The sequence below is a fragment of the Sorex araneus genome, chromosome X, assembly GCF_027595985.1.
Source record: "Sorex araneus isolate mSorAra2 chromosome X, mSorAra2.pri, whole genome shotgun sequence".
Lineage (NCBI taxonomy): Eukaryota > Metazoa > Chordata > Mammalia > Eulipotyphla > Soricidae > Sorex > Sorex araneus.
The window spans coordinates 237,725,236-237,742,250 of NC_073313.1; the positions used below are offsets into that span (position 1 = coordinate 237,725,236).

At 36.0% G+C, this 17,015-nt stretch overlaps 1 protein-coding gene across 3 annotated transcripts in view; it reads left to right on the top strand.

The window, feature by feature from the left end:
- PARD3B (par-3 family cell polarity regulator beta) overlaps nucleotides 1–17,015 on the top strand; it is a 1,223,953-nt gene that overhangs the window by 419,125 nt on the left and 787,813 nt on the right. The window lies entirely within an intron of this gene.

Consider the following 17,015-nt stretch of genomic DNA (forward strand, 5'->3'; position numbering starts at 1 on the left):
AAATCAAGTTAAAGAAATTAATATACTAGATAGTTTCCTTGACACTGTTTTTGTGGTACAGATTTCAGGAGAGTGAAATATTAGTAATATCTTCAACATAGTTTATCCAGTGGTAAATTTTATTTTAAAATATGTTATTTGGATTTGCATATTGGGGGAAATTGCTAGCATTCTCTAAAAAAAAAAAATTGGAAGAAGAAGTTACTTTAGGGCCAGAGAGGTAATACACTGGGAAAGGAACTTACCTAACACATTGCCAACACGTGTCCAATCACTGGCACTGCATATGGTCGCACAAGCACTGCCAGGAGTGATCCTTGAGTGCAGAGCAAGGAGTAAGTCCTAAGCACTGTTGGGTGTGGCCAGAACACGTGTGTGTGTGTGTGTGTGTGTGTGTGTGTGTACGCGCACACGCGCAAACACACACACAAAGGAAATGTTTATTTTAGCATTTGCACTTTGCCCCACAAGGAATAAATGCCTAAGGGTTTAAGAATGGTAGAAGATAGTTTGATGATAGAGTCAAGAGGAGGAAATATCATACTACAGTCTTGGCAATTTGAGCGTGAAACCATGGAAGCAACATTCTCAGATTATCTATGAACCAGGTGAATTAGCAGCACCTAAAAGATATTTGAGACTCCAAAAAAGCTGAAGTTATTACTTCACTAAAAATAATCATGTTTTCCTTTTTTATATGTGTTTATGTAACTGTTTGAGCAAGAGGCATTTATAAAGATAGTATATTTAACTGGGAAAAATATATCTGGGGGCTAGGAAGCAGCACAAAGAGTCAAAATACGTATCTGGCACATACAAAGTCTTGAAGTATTTTGCTCTGGCACCAGGTGGCCTCCCTAAATGTTTCTGGGAATACCCCTCTGACCGCAATATTGTCATGACCCCAAGAAGCACCATGTCCCAAACTCTGGGCCTGAAAATATTCCTCAATCTGGAATTAAGAGCTGGTAGCAGGAACTTGCTTTCAGATTATATCTAGAAATGCATTACCAAAACCTCTTACCCCAGCCCTAATCCTACTGTGAACTTGTCTGACACCCTGCCTCACTTTGTGAGTATGTGTGTGTGTGTGTGTGTGTGTCTGTGTGTGTGTGTCTGAGAACATTTCAACTACTACACACAGAGAAATGGTTGATGTCTGAATAAATGAAAGAACAATTTCATGCATCAGCATACTGTGTGGGCGATCCTTGTTTCCAGTCGTGAGGGAGCAGAGAGAAGGAGGAGATGCTCAGGTGATTCTAGTTAGGAAGGAAGCTTAAATAATTCAGCACACTCCCGTGATCGTAGCGCCCGGCACATGCAGGTATATTATAGTATACATTATACATCCAGTGCAGGGGATTGTTACCATCATCACTGACATATCTGGCCTCCCAGTGATCAGAGGCAGAGGTCTTCACCTGACTTCAGAAAATGCTAGAGAATCTACTATCTTAAAATCAAGTCAGATTGCATTTTTTTTAAGTTTTCATGTCATTGTAAGAGCCAAGAACTCATCGATACATGTTCAATAATTCAAAAACATTTCCTCTTTAAAATTCCCAAAGATTTTTCTATTTTATAGAGATAGAATGTTAATAGAAATTTACTTCTGCACTCAAACCTTCACTTCAGACTGCAAAATGGAATTTTCTATGAGATATTGAAAGGGAATTTTAACCTTTGGTATTTGCACCTTATGGCAGCATTTCTCAACGGGGACCCATTTTGGCTCAAGGTTATTTATAGGAGATAAGTGGTGGAAATTGTGTAAATGGGGGCCACAGCATGAAACTAGGGGCTCAACTTACCACACAGTGGAGGCCACAGGAAAGATACAAGGTCAATGTCAGAAAGCAGGTCAGGTAGGAACAAGTTTGGGAAACATTGCCTTAGGATTTTAGGACACATAAAGCTGATTTGCCAATATCAACAGAATTCCATTCAAGTATAGGGTAATACTTACAGCCATTGTTTACCTAAACGTTCAGAGAAACAAAAAGGAACTTTGGAAAACACACATTTAAACAAACCAACATGCTATTGTATGCAAAGAAAACTATGCTACTTAACATATCAAAGTGCAATCATAGTTTAACATGATAAAAGGTCATATTAGAAACATTCCTAGTCTTCTACAGTCATTTTTTTGGAGTTTATTCTAATACTCTCACTTGGAGGATATTTTAGTATAAATCTCTTAAACACATTGTATGATAATTTCAAATCAAATTCAGTAGATTAACATGAAACATGAATGTGCATAAAATTCATAAATGATTCTAATTATTGGTATATAAACTGTACCACTGTAGCACTGTCGTCCCATTGTTCATCAGTTTGCTCAAGCAGGCACCAGTAATGTCTCCATTATGAGACTTATTGTTACTGTTTTTGGCATATCAAATACGCCATGGGTAGCTTGCCCGGCTCTGCTGTGCAGGCGGGATACCCTCGGTAGCTTGCTGGGCTTTCCAAGAGGGACGGAGAAATTTTTGTTGCAAGGCAAATGCCCTTCCCACTGTGCTAGAGTATGCAATTCAGAAAAATAGATTTATTTAAAAGAGGTTTACTCATTGGAAAGATCTTACAGCATGCTCAAATTGTGTTTGTTTTGTGATATATTAAAGATGGCAAGACTGTCAAATTATTGAACAACCAGGGAACAATTTTGAAAGTTTAATTTGGAAATAGATAAATGTATTAATCTATTTTACCCTTATGATAAAAAACGATAAGAGTAATTGAGGGCTATTTGAGTTCATCCTTTATTTGTTTTCATTGCTATTATAGATAAATCTTATTGTATTTATGATCTTGTTTGTTCCCTCCTCTCTACGTTTATCGCAGTCCTTCCATGTTCACCTGGCTAATCTGAATACTAACCATAACAAATAGATGCTGGGAAGCATTAAAGTGATGACTTTCAAAGGGGATATTAACATTTATCATGAAATGAATTCAACGCACTGCTAGTAACTTAGCCTACAGGTAATATGAGTGTCATATATTTATAAAATGAATTTTTTTAATGTTTTAAATTTTTCAAGGGATGTTTCCTAAAGATATAATATTGCATTAATATGTTCACAGGAGATACTTTATCTCATCGTATCCAAATTTTGTGCTTAACCATGACAAAAAGATTCTTCACAGATTGAGTCCTAAAAATATTCATGAAATAAATTGCCTAATCTTTTATGAAAACATTCTATTTTTTCAGTTTTATGTGTTTTCTGTATTGTAGATTGGTCATAATATATAAAATATATTTAATATTTTGATTTCTTGGATTTTTCACGCAAAATTTAGGACATAGTTCTTACTCTCTGCATGGGGTCAGTCCAGGTAGTGCTCAGTGGACCATGTGTACTGTGCTGGGAATGAAACTGAAGTCAGTTGCAGGCAAAACAATTTCCTTAAACACTGTTTTCTCTTTCCAGCCCTATCCAATCTATTCTAAAATCAGATCCTATCCTACTCCTTTTGATGATGTCATATCTATGTGAAGCTGAGTTTTTGTTCATTGTGATGATAATAATTGAGTATGGTGTAAATCTCATTTTGAAACAAGAAATGAGGGTATTTATCTCAAGTGTGACTGGTTACATAGTGTCCAATAATTTGTAATTGTAACTTTGTAAGAATTAAGTTCAAAGGAGCTGGAGAGACATATTAGTGGGTAAAGTGCTTGTCTTACATGTGGCAGACCTGTATTTAACCCCTGGCTCCCTTATGGTTCCCTGAGTACTCCAGCAGCCAGGCTAAATCCTTTAACAGTACCTGATATGACCCAAAATCAAAAAGAAATAAAAGATTAAAAATGTTTTTTTCAGTTTTATATGCATTATTTTTCACTTCCATGGCATTTTCAGGACTAAATAATAAAACTGTATCTGATTAATGAGCAAAACTTCTAGATATCTCATTTGGTTTAGAGGCAAATCATTGCTAAGATACTAAGGGTGTGGTGAACCAGGAAAGCTTGGAAGACTCGAGTTTCTGTTTATATTGTATTGTAATATAATACAATATAAGCAGTGTATTATATTACAATATATGTTCCTATGTTAGAAGTAGAAGTAGAACATACTTCCTATGTTCTACGAAGCCCCTGGTAAGAGCTGGTTCTTATTTTTAGTGTGTGATAATCGAGGTCATTTTCTTATACTTAAGGGGAATTGTCAGATTATTTAAATACTTTTTATGAACTGGCAGCTAGACCAGGGAAAATGGAGCAGGACAAGAAAATCGGAGGGAAGACAAGTCACGTTGTGAAGGTAAATTCACGGATGGAAAGTAGGACCTCTGACTAGAAGGATGCAAAAGAAAGTAGTGTCCCATAGGTAGAAAATGTAGCTGATGTAGCTGGCTTTGAGAGGCCAGGAAATAGTATTCCAATGTAAGAATCATTTGAGAGGGCATGGGAGAAGCACCTACAGAGAACCCCAGTTGAGTCTAAAAAGTTCCCACAGTGGTGCCAACTCAGAGCATATGTACATTGGCACAGGCATAAAACATGGAAGGGTTGAGTTGCAGACTATGAAGCAGTGCCTCCAAAACAGTGCAGAAAGTCCAGTATGGAGTACCCCGAAAGGCCTTAGGTGCCCAGCAGAGGCTGCAGCACTTTTTTCCTAGGCTCTGGAGGTCTTCAAGTAGAGGCCCTGGGCTGGTGGAGTTAGTCTTCTCATGCTTGTGTCAGATATGCAGCCAGGGAGAGATAGCCAAATCATGAAAACAGAGGATGAAGACTTGGCAGTGAGACTCTTACTGAATCCCCCACTTGCCTTGCAGGTTTAGGACCCCTCGATGGATTGGAGGGACCAGGATACGGAGAAAATTGTTCAGCTATTTATCCGCACTCATACTCTTCTTCTGAATGAATGGTCTAGGGAAACCCTTCTTACATCTGGAAGTCATTTCCTTAAAGGCAGTGGGGAGTGTTGGTAGCTAATTCCTTTCAAATTTTCATCTGTGAACATATAGTCTTTTACTGCTCTTTTCAGACACTCCTTTCTTCAATTTAAATTATGCCCTTTTCATTTTATCAAAGGGATCATTATATAGTTAATGTACAATCTAATTAATAAAATTTCATTTTACTAATTTCAGAAAAGTCTCCTCTCTAGAGAAACCTTCTCCACAAATGAAATTGTATTTTATTTCAAGTTTATGAGTAATTTCTATTGTGCCTTTGATAATAATTATAATGCTAATATTGTGCTTCATGTGAGTAAAAATGAGTTCAGGTTACTTTAATCATTATTTTCCTGTTTATTTTAGTAAAATTATGTGAAATACCTGCTAAATCATTTCAGAATGATATATGGAAAGTACAAATAAAGTTCAATTAAGTAAACTGAATCTATTTGTAGCATGCAAAAATCTACAATTGAGATATCTTAGACATCTTAATTTTCTCAGACATCATAGATCCTCATGGTTTGAAAATAGTGACAATAATATTTTGAGCTTTCACAAAACTTCACTTTGAAGATTTTTGACAAGTCTTTTAATACTCAGGATACCCTGTTCACTAAAATTTTCTGTGGTTTCATTGTCACTGATGCATATTAATGACAGCAGGCAAATAAAGTGCCTTTCATAATTGCTTGTCTCAAAGCATTGTAAAAATCAAGTGTGGAGCAATTAAAAATTCATTTGTGGTTTGTGGCTGTGAATCTGACTTCTGGAAGGTTGAGTGGTGAGCATGTAAGTGGTCTTGATAGGTTTCTATGGTTGACCCAAATTTCATAACTACACTGGTCATGTTTTATAGATGGCTTCAATCAGGAGAGTATAGATGCTTTACGATGTAATGCTCATGCACATAGGCACAGGTAAATGTCAAAAACATCTATTAAAATTACTATGGAATATAAAGGTGGTTGATTTTCCAGTAGAATTCCTAAGGGGAAAAAAATAAGGTCTGGTGGTTTACACTTAGTCTTCTTGGGAAACACTTTCATTCATTCAGATATTCAGATATGACCATTCATCTGTGAGTCAGAAAAAATTATTTCACTATCCACATGTAACATACATATTTTTTTTAGTTTTTCAGGTCTATTTTACATTCAATTCACTATTAATTCCTAACCATATGCAGCATTTTCTGTTCAGTCACATAATAGCTAGATTCTCTGAAGACATGTAATATTTAAAACTCTCCTTGGTTAACCCAAAGAATGGATAAAGTAATGTAAAAGCAGTTCAATTTATATTGTAGCATATTGAATTTAAAATGCTGTGGGGATTTATTAAAATTCACATTATTTTTCCATCAGTGCAATTGCATTTTAAGTGATAAATAATCCAGAAGAGTTCATTTGTAAGAAAAGCTAAATTAGAAAATATTATCCATGTCTGAAGATGTAGATATTTTTTATAATAAAAAAAGATTCTGTGTGAGGAAACTGTAATTAGAACCAATTTATCCATTTGTTCACAGAGTTCTCTTAATGAGCAAGTATATCACATATTCTTAAATTGTAATTTTCTGACCATTTACATAAATAATCCTTTTCGAATATGTATAGGACTCATCATAGTCACTCATCTTTTGATTTTTCAGCATATGAAATAAGTTTCTGTTTGCTTCTTTAATGCTGGAGGCCCAGGTTCAATCCCTGCCCTTGCCTGATTCCTGGGCATGGCAGAGAATGAGCCACACCCAGTGAGCCAAGGAGTAGCCACTGAGCACCACGGGCTGTGGTCTGTGAAACAAAATCAAGCCAAACAGAATGCAAACAATGATTCATATCTTTATTTGACTAAGTGCACTGGGTACCAAAAAGATATGATGTGTTTTCCTAAATGTATGGTGTAAATAGAGCAGTGGACAAAAGTATTGACATTTCTATTTTTTTTTGTTGTTATTTTAGCATTTGATCAGATGCAGTGTGTCTTCTTTAAAGACAAATAACTAAGCATATATTAAACACACCGTTGAATGATGCATTTTAGAGGTATGTAGAGTATGAAGGGTGGGAAAGTGAACTAAATGAGTATTCCGAATGTTGATATGAAATATTATATCAATGCATAATAAATAATATCATTACATATAAAGAGAAAAATACCCAGAAAAGTTATTACAAGAGGGTGATCTTTCAAGTCAAAGAAGTAGAAGTGGGGCCGAGCTGGAGCGATAGTACAGTGTGTAGGGCATTTGTCTTGCATGCGGCCAACCTGGGTTTTATCCCTAGAATCCCATATGGTCCCCCAAGCACTGCCAGGAGTAATTCCTGAGTGCAGAGCCAAGAGTAACCCCTGAGCATCACTGGGTGTGACCCAAAAAGCAAAAAAAAAAATTAGAAGTGGGAATCATGGGTGGGTAGGTCATATAAGGCCCAATGGGTACTTTTAGGAACTTTAGCTTTTATTCAGAGTCAGAGAAGGCAGCAAGGCTTTTAGCAAAATTGCCATGATACAACTGTGTCTTAGAAAGTAGAGCACGTTTAGTTGGGGCCAGTCAGAAAGAAAAAATTCAGGAAGCCACCATGGTAACTTTGACCTGAATATTTAAGATGGGTGCACATATTGGATGAAGAGCATGAGAAAAAGAAAAGCTAACATTGACACCAGGAATTGTGTGGTGTGCTGTTGACAGGACCGGCTAAATCACAGAGTGGGGGAAGACTAGGTGAAGTTTCAGAGGCTGACACTAGGTAGAGGTCTGGCCTGAGATGAGATGTGAATTGAGACTGTTTTCTCAAAACATAGGGCTGAAATATTGTCATTTTACAATGTTTGTTTTTAATTTGGATCAAAGAGTACTGACTACAGACCATGGTTAGTGCTTTTCTTAGATATATCATTTCTTATGTTGTGTGAATGGAAGCTAATTGTTTTAGATTGCAAAGGTGTTGTGGATGTCAGGTGATCCTTAGGGTTTGTGGTTCCCTGAGCACTTGCAAAAGTGATCACTGAGCTCAGAAATATGAGTAAACCTAAATACCTTCATCCAGGTGGAACCATAAACCAACAGCAACAAAAAAATACCAAAAACTCAGTGGTTAAATAGGTAGAAGAAAGTGTAAAGTATTCATCTTTGAATTTCTTTTTTCAGAAAGTTTTTAATGTAGGATGAAAGCTGTTGGACTTTAAGCAATCCAAAAAGACAACTTGTTTGTTAAATGTAACATGATTTGATAATGTTTTCTCCAAAGTGCGACATTCCTTTAGAATTCTTTCTTGAAACATTAATGGGAGAAAATTTTTGCCTATTTTTTCTGACACGTAAAATTTGCAAAATTGTGGGGAATTTCCCTAATTTTTAAAACTTGACATGTCTTTTTTTTCCATTTGTCCTTTCTGATGGATGTTTATGCTAGCTAGTTTCTTTTATTTCTGTTTTGCAGGTTGGGGGTCACACCCATGCTATTTCTCCAGTCTTTAGTCTAGCATATTTTCTACTCTATAGGGCACTTAGGCTTTAACCAGTTTCTCTCCGGTATATACTACTTCATAGTCTCTTGTTCTTCCATGTCTCCGCTGACTTTTATGATTCTTGAAACCAGACCTTCCCTGTCCTATTCTACCCCTTCTTCAGGTAGAGCTAGTACTTCAGGTAGAGCTCCCATCATCCTTGACCATGTCATTTCCCAATATTTCACTGAGGAAAATTTCAAATATGCACAAAAGTTAAAATTATTTTATAATTACAGTCCACATACTCTGGCATCTAAACTTTACAATGAATATTTTGCTGTAATGGCCATTTTATATATCATGTATGTGTCCCTCTATTATACAGTCTATCCTATCTTATGCTTTTGAGTAATCATCTATGCCAGTACACATCATTTATTTAAAAAATTGTCTGACACATGTCATTAACTAGAGAGCTCAATATTGTTTGCAGATTTTTATTAGCAAATTAACATTCAATGCAGTATATTTATATATTGCAGTGTATCTTCAGTATAGCATTTGATCGGCTGGAGCAATAGCAGAGCAGGCAGGGCATTTGCCTTGCATGCGGCCAACCTGGTTTAAATTCCTCTATCCCTCTCGGAGAGCCTGGCAAGCTACGGAGAGTATCTCGCCCACACGGCAGAGCCTGCAAGCTACCCGTGGCATATTTGATATGCCAAAACCAGTAACAACAAGTCTCACAATGTAGACATTACTGGTGCCTGCTCGAGTGAATTGATGAGCAATGGGATGACAATGATACAGTGATATAGTGATAGCATTTGATGGGTTTCATGTTCACATACCTGAGTAAGTTAAACCCTTACACAGTGTATTTCCATCCTCTCAGAAAGTTTCCTTTCCTAGTTAGGCCCCAGTTAACTAATACAGTGCAGTTCCATAGTGTATATTGGTTTATGTATAGAATATTTTGTCACTGAGCAAAAGAGTCTTGAGATTTGCTTTTTTCTATAACATAGATTTTATTTTCCTTATGATACATAATAATATTTCATTTATGAATATACTGCGTATCAGCTATCAGCTTTCTGTAATTGGGCATCAGAGGTATTTCCATTTTTAAGTTACTGGTGATATGACTTTTAAATTTTTTATTGTGTACCTTTTTTATTGTTTTTTTATGTGGTTGTTTATTGGCCAATGAAGTAGTTCAGGGATTAATGCACTTTTGTTGCAGAAAGCCAATCCCAATTCCATCAATCTTTGGTACTGCATATGGTTCCTTGAGTGCCCCCCCCCAAAAAAAAATGATCCCTGAAAGCATGCAATAATGAGCCAGGAGAAATCTGAGGACAACTGTATGTCCGTGTTTTTTCCCCCTGCCCCTCTCACACAAATTTTATTTATTTACTTAGTTTTTGGACCATGTCTAGTAGTGTCCTGCTGTATTCAATCTATTGGGCTGCCTCTCAGATCCCAGATCATTTTTAAAGACAGTTCATCATTCATCAAATTAGTAACCCCCTGCAAAGTGTTATGATTAATTTTGTATAAGGCAGTCTATGTATTACAGTTTACTTGAATCTAAAACGCTTCATGCAATGCAATGAGGCTTTTCCCTAAGATTTCAAATTAATGGCTTTAGGGATGGATGCTTTTGTGGTGCTCCACAATCTCTTCTCTGAAACTTCCTTTTCTAAGTAGTTCCTCACTTTTTTTTTCTTACAGAAGAATTTATTTAATTTTGATGTATATCCTACAAGAGTATAACTTTCTTTTTTTTTTAATTGAATCACCATGTTGAAAGTTACAAAGCTTTCAGGCTTAAGTCTCAGTTACATAATGCTCGAACACCCATCCCTCCACCCGTGCATGTATTCCACCACCAAGAACCACAGTAAACCTTTGTTTTGGCGAGGGTGGGGGCATTGGGCAACACTCGGATGCTAGGGCTTACTCCTGGCTCTGCACTCAGGATTTACTCCTGGCATTGCTTGGGGAACCATATGAGGTGCTGGGGATCGAACCTAAGTTGGATGCATGCAAAGCAAGCGCCCTGCCTACTTGTGTGACTCTAGCCCCGATCCTCCTTAATTCTGTATCATGTACCTACCTTCATTATAGAGCGTAGCAGAAAGAAAAGCCTTTGGCCAGACACACATATTAGTTCAGTGGATAGGCCGATTGCTTTGCTTGTAGCCAGCTCTGATTCAATACCTTGTAGAACATGTGGACCTCCAAGAACTACCCAGAGTAATCCCTGAGCACTAGTGGGTGTGACACTCCCCCCACCCCGAAAAGAAAAGGTTTGTCAAAGTTTTTACTATAAGATAGTGAACCATAAGAATATGAAGATTCCATTAAGGTGTAAAAATTATTTTTAAAGTTCATATATTGTCACCATTAATAATCACTTTCTAAGTGGGAGGCTAAGATACTTGTGTACAACTATATAATACTAGAAAACTTTAGTTTCATATATGCACTTACATTTTCAGAGTTTTCAAGGAGCAAATCGCAGAGACCCTTTTGATGCATTCTTTTGTCTAAATATCCTTTGTTAGTAATTAGCCCAGAGCTGTAAACATAGCGATGGTCTTATGCACTGACTTTCTACGGTTTTAAATTTGAGCCAAGGAAAAAGAACCTATATGGAAGGTAATATAATGAATCTTGCTATTATTTTTTAAAAGACCATGGTAGCTTATAGCAAAGAACTATTGCATTTGATTAAAAGTGATGCCAAGAATCCATTTTTGCATTTTTCTCTTTCTTGCTTGCATTTTCAACTAATATTTCAACAGTAGAGCCTTTTTATTTACTCAGCCAGATTGACAAGATTATAAATGAGAGTTGTGTGTGGAAGCCTCTAATTTTTCATAAGTAAATGAATTAATTTATCATTGCTGTTGAGTTTTATTGCTGTCTCCATGCCAGACTGCCCTGCTCCTTTATTCCCCCTTTTGCCTTCTAAACATTGGATCCATGTCATCGTGTTTGACAGGTTTCTGATTCCCCTGTCAGATGCAATTTGGTGCTAATCACATTTCCTTTGCTCAATGTCAATGATACAAGCCATGCATAATATTCCTATATGTCCACTCACTCACTTGCAGTGCAGCTGGAATATCTTGGGCATTAATCTGATAGAATGCCACATTGAAATGCAAAAATGATGCTTTAGCACTGAGATAATGTGGTCAGGCAGATGCACAATAGATAAGTGCAGCTAAACTGGTGATCTTTCCTAAGGCTTGATGAATTTTATTTCATTTCTGAATATCTCTTTACAAACCTGAGACTATGTAATCAGTGCTGGTTCATTAGACCTTCAGCATTTTTAATAGAATTCATTCATTGTCCATGTATGAAGGAATGAGGATTATTTTTCAATTAAAAAGCAAGTTATAGGTAGTTATTTTTAATGTTGAAGAGTAGTTTTGTCTAAGATCATCCACTTTATCAATTGTATGACAGTAGCTGCAGTCCAGAAGTCTCTTGACATTTATATATAAATCTTATACATAAATACATATTAGTTATATTTAAACATTTACAATATATGCATTTATGAATATGTATATATTCATCTGTATTTACATATAAATATAATGTATAAATATTATATATAACATTCTACCCTAGATGAAATTCCAAGTAATAGACTATTTTTGCTATTATTGTTTTTGGTTTACACCCATAGGGTGCTCAGGGCTTTTGCCTGGCCCCGTATTCAGGGATCACTCCTGGCAATGCTAGGGGGACCATATGCAGTTCTGGGGATTAAGTCAGTGTCAACCATATGAAAATGCGTCAACTGCCATGTGATCTCTCTGGCCCCCAATAGACTTTGCATTCACTCATCCTAAACAAATACAGAGTATGATAGAAGGATTTGGCACATTGGGGAATAAAAAAGATAACTATTCCATTTAAAAGATAGATATTTCAATGATCAGATGGAAGGAGAGGCCTTTTGGTTTTTGTTCTTAGTTTATATTTGGTGGTGCCCAAGTCTCACTCCTGAGCTTATTTACTTTTCACTGAGGGATCACTTCTGATGGGGCTCAGGGTACCATATGTGGTAACAGGAATCAAATGTGGTTCAGCTGTTTGCAAGGAAAGTGCCCTAAAAACTGCCTTATCTCTCAGGCACCTAGAGAGCCCTTTCTAAGAAAATTTTAAAAAAATTACATGGGTGAGGCATTTTTTGATTTAGTGAAATAGTGGTTGTGTGGTAGTAAGATTAGTGAAGCATCTTGGAATTGTTGAAAAAGGTCTTAATTTTGTGGACAGAAAGAAAGGGACTTCTTTTAAGAGCATGTCTGCCAAAATTAAATTTTCAGAAAGAAAAATTGACAATATGGAAAGAAGATTAGAAAAAAAAAGATAAGGTGATATAAAATAGGGGACTTTTGCCTGAGGTCAGAGAAAGGGTAAATATCTAAAGTAGAATAGTCACATGGGAGGGAGAAAAGGCATTGCATACATAGGAACAATTACATACTGAAATTTATGACTATATATTTGGTTGGGATATGATTTTATAGAATGACAGGGGAAAGGAGGGAGAAGCAAAATATTTTTCAGTTTACTTGAAGTGCTAATGACTAGAATTCTGTTTTGTTTTATGAGGAAACACATATTGTTGGGGTGGGATAATAATTTCATTTTGGGTGATGTTCCATCTGATGATCTTAGGAGACATAATTGATAAAGAGTGGTCAGTGGATGGAGATATTTGGCAGTCATTTTCATGTAAGCAATAAATAACTGAATCAGTGAGATGGTTACAGTTACCTTAGGGGAAAGTATGAAATCAAAAAAGAAAGCAGCTGAATGGTGTCATCTTGGGATAGGGCTATTTTAAAGGAGAATATTCTACTAAAGAAGATATAAGGACCAGGAAAAATTCCCCATAGCTGGAAGGCTGCTTTATGAGCAGAGGGGAAAAGGCAGATGGAATAGAGAAGCGATCACTAAGAAAATGATGGCTGGAGGAATCAGTCAGGATGGGAGATGTGTGCCGAAAGTAGATAATGGACCAAACATGACGGCCTCTCAGTATCTGTGTTGCAAGCCATAATGCCCAAAAGGAGAGAGAGAATATGGGGAATATTGTCTGCCATAGAGGCAGGGGAAGTGTGAGAAATGTACCACGGATATTGATGGCGGGGACTGTGTACTGATGGAGGGATGGGGTTTGATCATTGTGTGATTGTAACCCAAACATGAAAGCTTGTAACTATCTCACAGTGATTCAATAAAAATTTTAAAAAGTAGATCAAAGATGGGAATGAACAATAATCCAGAAAAGAGAAGAATTGTGGCAGCTAATATGTGGTAGAGGATAATCAACATAATCAACTAGAGATCTGTCAAATAGAATATCAATTAGAATATGTAAGGGAGAGAAGGACCCATAATGATCCTATTGAAATGATAATAAGTATAAGAAGTTTATAGAATATTTACCAAGTGTTTATCATTCTCAAGGCATTTGCATAGGAGTGGTAACTAGAAATACTGTTTCTCTTCGTGGGGATATGAATGATTATGGACTTTAAGGCAGGTTATCATGACAGGTCTTCCAGACAGTGATGGTTTCAGCCTGTGCCACTACAAAAATCAACAACAACCACCACCAAAATTAAAAAATAAGAGCACAGCAAATCAAATATACCTCATCCCCCTAAAATCAATGCTTTACCCACAAAGAAAAGGCTGGAGTGATTGCACAGCAAGTAGGGCATTTGCCTTGCACGAGGCTGACCTGGGGATTCCTCTGCCCCTCTCGGAGAGCCTGGCAAACTACCAAGAATATCTCACCCGCATGGCAGAGCCTGGCAAACTACCCATGGCATACTTGATATGCCAAAAACAGTAACAACAAGTCTCACAATGTGAATGTTACTGGTGCCCGCTCGAGCAGATCAATGAGCAGTGGGATGACAATGACAGTGACCCACAAAGAAAAAGCCAATACAAGAAAATAGCATGAATATTGAGTTGGTATAGTATAAGGGCATACAAGTACATATGGTTTTTAAAAAACTGATTATAGAACTGATATTACCCATGGATGTGTGTGATGGGAAGGGACCTTAGAACACTGGTGTTGGTGTAGGGTCACTGGCAGTCTGGTGATGGGTATGTTTTTTGAGCAATTGATGAATGAAACTCAATCATTAACAGTACTATAAATCATGATGCCTGAATAAAAACTGGAAGAAAAATAAATGAGGTATCCATTCTCAATAGAAAACATATAGTCCTCTCCACAGGGAGTGAAAATTAGTTCTTAAGGTTGGGAGTCAAAACTATACTAAATGTTCCAATGCAGTGTTTCCTAACCACATTATATCTATCTGACAAAAAAATAATTTATTTTTTCATTTGGTTTTCTTGGGTATCATACAAGAAGCATCAGTTGAATTCATAGAATATTCTGGAACTGAATTTGTTATCAATGTTATGAAATTATTCAAATTTATAGCTAAATTGGAGGACTTTTGATCGACTGATAATCCCCTAGTTGTAACTGGAAGATGGCCTATCTCTGCCTGATCCTAATTGTTTTCTTTTTTTTTTTTTTAATGGGGAGGCTATGTGCATCCTAAGCAGAATTCAGTGGGCCTAAGGGCCATTGCCAGTGATACTCTGCCTACCTATGCCGGCAGCTTAGTTCAATGCTCAGCTTAGCAATACAGTACTGCATGAGCCCACCAGGGTTTGGAGGCAATCAAGGTTACATTTATGTGGACTCGGGCAGTCATACTCTGAGAATCAGACTTGGGATCTCATGTATGAAAAGTACGTGCTCCAACGCTTTGAACTAACTTCCCAGTCCTCCAATTTATATGTTTTATCAAATTAGGCCCATAGTTTCAATTCATTAAAAATATGTTTGAACAATTTATATTTTCAGCTGTTTTAGTTAATACTAGAAATGTGACAATTTAGAATGATTTGATTATATTACTACTTTATGTGTTTATGTTAATTATATTCATGTGAATTATGATCATTATAATTTATGTAAGTAGGTTCATTAAAATTACTCAGCAAATAGAGTTATAAAGCTAAGTAAAATGCTAATAACGTATAAATTTTTAATTAAAATATAACTTAACTTAGTCATCTTAATCCTGCATTGAATAGAAATTATAAGTCTTATACTTACTCATTTTAGGTTTGAGCATAAATAAACATACATAAATAGAAATACAGAATATGAAAATTTCATGAAGAGTGGCAATTGGGAAAAAATGTCTTAAAGGGATCCTTAGAGATGATTATAAAACTTATTTGAGAACTAACTGGGATGGGGGAATATTAATGTTTATTTAGTTTTCATTTCTACTATGATTGAACAATGTCTTATCTGTGAGATACATTAATGTTTTGTTTGACACTAATAAAACACCTATTTTCTGAGACAATTAGTATAGACGGCATACACTTAATGATCATTTTTATGTTTAAGGTAATTTTGATTTACAGAATGCCCATAATTTCAGAGGTTGAAAAGCTAAAATTGGAAGTGGAAATTTAATTATCCGAATTGAATTTCAGTATAGCTCAACATTTTTAGTGCACTGAAGATATGCTATAAAGGTTCTGTTTGCCTTGGTTATATAGTACTTGATAAATGATATTGCAGAAAAGAACTTAATACACTCAGAGGGACTCTGTGAAATCTATAATACACAGGACTAAAGTAATTCTAAGGAAAGGAGACCTTGAGGAATCAGATCCCCTGAGTGTTGTCTTAACACAGCTAAAGGATGGAAAATATGTGGTTTGACCATGCAACCAAGACAACAGTCCTATCGATCCTCAAAGGATCAATCTCTACAGGGAATTCTCAAAGGAAGAAAGGGTACCCAGGGAAAACCTGGAACAAAAACATTGCAGCTTTCTCTGGGGCGAAGAATCTTCCTTTTTCAAACTGTTAGAGGTGCTAAGAGAGTGAAATATTCCTGTGCAATTAGTAATGAAACATTGATGTACACGGTGCTGGAAAAGTCTTGTATCTTGTTTTGGTCTGAGTCATTGTGACTTGACAAGCTAGCATTCTGCAATAAGTAAGCATTAATTTTATACATCAGTCTTTCTTAGTTTGAACATTTGAATGGTAAAAAGTGAATGTATACATAAAAATTACATGTATTACAATCTTCCAAGATATCAGTTAATTACGATTACAGTTGTTCAAGTCATCTATGAACTTCCTTATAATATTTAGCTCCCACTTAAGTAACTAAGGTAGTCATTAAATGGCATCAATCTCCACTGACTACATTTAAATTTTGCAATAGATATGTACCGATTTTTAAGAAAGTTATTTTCTTCACCCTACCTTTTTGAAAGCTTGAAATTTAATGAAAAAGTCATAACATAAACATGTCTAAAACTATTCTCAAAACTAAAATAAGTGAAAATGCAATGCAAATGACATATGTAAGTGTCAAATTGAATTCGTTGTGAAAGAATGATCAGTCAATGAGGTTAATAAAAGAGATCTTCCCAGAAACTGAATTCTGAGCAGGGATTTCAATGAATAGAATGGTGTAAATTGAAATTGAGAAGTGAAAAAAATCTGTCATATGTTAAATAAACAAAAAAGATGT